Source organism: Piliocolobus tephrosceles, chromosome 15 (genome assembly GCF_002776525.5).
Source record: "Piliocolobus tephrosceles isolate RC106 chromosome 15, ASM277652v3, whole genome shotgun sequence".
Classification (NCBI taxonomy): Eukaryota; Metazoa; Chordata; class Mammalia; order Primates; family Cercopithecidae; genus Piliocolobus; species Piliocolobus tephrosceles.
In genome coordinates this window covers 70,280,526-70,284,777 of record NC_045448.1, presented here as the reverse complement: position 1 = coordinate 70,284,777, position 4,252 = coordinate 70,280,526, and the positions used below count along the sequence as shown (strand labels likewise).

The 4,252-nt window shown below is 42.3% G+C and overlaps 1 non-coding gene across 1 annotated transcript; it reads right to left on the bottom strand.

Annotated features, from left to right (window-relative positions):
- Positions 1–3,387: 3,387 nt before the first annotated feature.
- Positions 3,388–3,491, bottom strand: LOC111550631. Its single transcript, XR_002734128.1, has one exon. It is a non-coding gene; the product is annotated as a small nucleolar RNA U13 (small nucleolar RNA).
- Between the last annotated feature and the right edge of the window lie 761 nt (positions 3,492–4,252).

Below are 4,252 nucleotides of genomic sequence, written 5' to 3'. Positions count from 1 at the left end.
TTTCAACCTCCCAGAGTGCTGGGATTACAGGTGTGAGCCACCAAGCCTTACCCTGAATTGATGTTTATGATTGATGTACGGTAAGGGTCCACTTTCATTTTTTCCATAGATAACCAAGTTTTCCAGTACTATTTGGTCTTTTCCCCATGTATACGTCATCTATCAGGTTTCCATTTATCCATAGGTCAATTTCTAGTCTCTCTATTCTGCCAACTGTCTATCCCTATGCCCATGCCACATTGTCTTAGTTACTATAGCTTTATAGTTAGGGTGACCTTGCTTCAAGTTTACTGTGAGCCAGTCATCATCTATTTTAGCATTTGTCTCCTTTGTCTTTTTTCTTTTTTCCTTTCCTTTTCTTTTTTCTTTTTTTTTTTTTTGAGATGGAGTCTCGCTCTGTCGCCAGGCTGGAGTGCAGTGGTGCAATCTCGGCTCACTGCAACCTCCACTTCCCAGGTTCAAGCAATTCTCCTGCCTCAGCCTCCCAAGTAGCTGGGACTAGAGTTGCATGCCACTACACCCAGCTAATTTTTGTATTTTTAGTAGAGACTGGGTTTCACCATGTTGGCCAGGATGGTCTCCATCTCTTGACCTCTAATGATCCACCTGCTTCAACTTCCCAAAATGCTGAGATTACAGGCGTGAGCCACCGTGCCTGGCCATTTGTCCTTTTTTAGCCACATATTCATAGTTGCATTATAATATGCATTCATAGTTGCATTATAATATGCTGGAATGGGTTTGGTAAACCTTCACTTTGTGCTTCAGTTCCTACCCTGTCTCTAGTGTATAAGACACGTGTGCAGCAAACACAGTTCTCATTGCGACACAAGGTTAAAACTGGAATATCACTAGTAATGATCAGTACTTTTCCCCCCAGCTCTTCCCAGAGGCAAGATAACTATTAAGTCTCTTTTGAGGGCAGCCTGCTGGGCACTTACCAGTAAAATAAGGCAAGGAAGGTGAACTCTTTACAATCTTGAGTAGTGGTGGGAGAAGTGTTAGATGTGGCTGCCCCTGATGACTATTTGATATATGAGACAGTAGGACCAGGCCAGCAGGCAACAGAGTCAGTGGGAAATATGAGAAATTCTAGATTAGATGATATAAACTATGTGCAGGAAATAAAGACTGAACAGTCCTGCAATAAAGAATATGGAAGGTACATGGACACTCTTGTTACAATGGTTTTGGTATTTATTGTATGGTGAAAATCTGTGATTTTTTTTTTTTTTTTGAGATGGAGTCTTACTTTGTCGCCCAGGCTAGAGTACAGTGGCGCGATCTCAGCTCATTGCAACCACCGCCTCCTGGGTTCCAGTAATTCTCCTGCCTCAGCCTCCCAAATAGTTGGGACTACAGGTGTGTACCACCATGCCTGGCTAATTTTTTGTATTTTTAGTAGAGACAAGGATTTATCATGTTGGCCAGGCTGGTCTCAAATTCCTAACCTCCAGTGATCTGCCCACCTCAGCCTCCCCAAGTGATGGGATTACAGGCTTGAGCCACCTCGCCCGGCCCTATGATTCTTTATAAACAAAAATTTGTTTGGTTACACCCTTATACTGGTAATAAATTGTTTGACAAAAATGGGCTCAAAGGGCCAGGTGTGGTGACTCACACTGTAATCCCAGCACTTTGGGAGGCCGAGACGGGCGGATCACGAGGTCAGGAGGTCGAGACCATTCTGGCTAACACGGTGAAACCCCATCTCTACTAAAAATGAAAAAAAAAAAAATTAGCCGGGTGTGGTGGCAGGCGCCTGTAGTCCCAGCTACTCGGGAGGCTGAGGCAGGAGAATGGCCTGAACCTGGGAGATGGAGCTTGCAATGAGCCGAGATTGTGCCACTACCCTCCAGCCTGGGCGACGTAGCGAGACTCAGTATCAAAAAAAAAAAAAAAAAGAAAGAAAGAAAAAGGCTCAAAAGGAATGAAAATAAAGTATATGTTTAAATAAATAATTTTAATTTCTCAAGAAAATATATGATGACTATATAACATTTGTGTGTCAATGTTTACCATCTTGTGGGACATGTGGTAATATTACCAACCACATTAATCCCAGAAGACAGGTCTGCTCAGAAGCCAAAGTGTCTCATTCCACAGACAGAAGTTATATACAGCATAAGACGGCTGTGCCTGGAGACAATGCATTTCCACATGCAGAAGGTGAGTTTTACATATCACTTAGTGAAACCTAACTTCATCAAGATCAAATGATGGTTCTAAATTAGTATTTATCATTATACACATATATGTATGTATCTATACATACATATAATGAGAAAGACATATATGTGTATATTTACCTATATATAAATGTAGAGAGAAATATCTGGAAGACTGTATCTCAAGAGTGATTGTCTCTAGGAAAGGGACAATTCATGCTTTTTTTTTTTTTTTAATTTTTTGTAGAGACAGGGTCTCACAATGTTGCCCCAGGCTGGTCTTAACTCCTGGTCTCAAGCAATCCTCCCACCTCAGCCTCCTAAAGTGCTGGGATTATAGGCGTGAGCCACCATGCCATATATCGTACTTCTTTGTCTTCATTTAGCTTGTCTATATTCTCTTACTCATTCCTTATACTTCTGTAATAACAAATAAAAATAGAAAAAAATTTCACTTGGAGGGGGAAATGACTGAATTCATAATCTTTAGTAAACAACCTAGAGTTTATAAAACAGATAAGCATGAACTTATAAACCGGTCCATACATTGTATTGATGGCCCCAATTAAAGGCTACCTAGCTTCACACTCTTTGCCTTGTAATTTTGTTGTCCCTTCCTCCTGTTACTGAACATTCCTCTGGGAACATACTCAGGCCAATGGAATGTTATCAGACATGAGACGAGCAGGGACTTGAAAAGCACCTGTGCATTTCTGCATGCTCACCAGTGCATCTCTGCCCCAGCATGCATCTCTTGTCCCAGCTAGCCCACTGGAGGAATGCAAAGACAGAAAAGCAGAGACCATCCTAGTCCCACAAGTTCCAGTCAGTCCCCAATACATGAGACAGCCCAGCCAAGATCAACTGCTGATTCCGGGTGCAGCAGCAAGTCCCATCTAGATAGGAAGAATGGCTCAGCTGCCATGGCCTTGGGAGTAATGAGAATGAGTCTTCAGTCACTTTGTTATCCACGTTGTTGGGTCAACAGAAAACTGATAATAAAGAATGGATAATATGCCGTGTGGAGAGGTGAAGAAAAGTACAAAAGAGACAAAAAAGAGAGAGAAGAACTGACATAAATGTTGCCACAGCATCCCCCTACATCACATCACCGGATATCCTGCCCAGTTCTCCACAGATAGGCCAGAGTATTTTGTACATTAGACTAAATCAATCTATAACACCTTTATGGGACTTTTCTTTTTTCCTTTTTCTTTCAGGTCAGCTGGGTAATGTGCTGAGGTCATAACAAGGTTTGAGTGTGGCACATCTCACACATGTATGTGAATACCCAATCATTATGCCCATGAACTACAAAAGGATCTCTTTTTTTTTTATCAATAGCTTTGTCGAGATATTCACATACCGGTTTACCTGTGTGAAGTGTACAATTCAACAGTTTTTTGTATATTCACAGAGTTGTGCAACCATCACCACAATCAATTTTGGAATGCTTGTATCACCTCAAAAAAAAATCCTGTACCCATTAGCAGTCTCTCTCATTTCCCTCCTACCCTCTCTGTCTCCTCAGCTCTAGGCAACCACTAACCTACTTTCTATCTCTATAGACTTGCTTATTTTATTTTATTTTATTTTGAGATGGAGTCTCACTCTATTGCCCAGGCTGAAGTACAGTGGTGTGATCTCAGCTCACTGCAACCTCCACCTCCCAGGTTCAAGTGATTCTCACACCTCAGCCTCCTGAGTAGCTGGAACTACAGATGTTCACCACCACGCTTAGCTAATTTTTGTATTTTTAGTAGAGACAGGATTTCGCTATTTGGCCAAGCTGGTCTCGAACTCCTGGCCTCAGGTGATCCTCCCACCTTGGCCTCCCAAAGTGCTGGGATTATAGGCATGAGCCACCACACCCAGCCTGATGTTTTATATTTTATGTGGTTCTTTGTTACTGGCGTCTTTTACTTAGCATAATGTAAATCTTTAGCATAATGCTTTTTTTTTTTTTTTTTTTTTTTGTGACGGAGTCTCGCTCTGTCCCCCAGGCTGGAGCGCAGTGCCCGGATCTCAGCTCACTGCAAGCTCCGCCTCCCGGGTTTACGCCATTCTCCTGCCTCAGCCTCCCG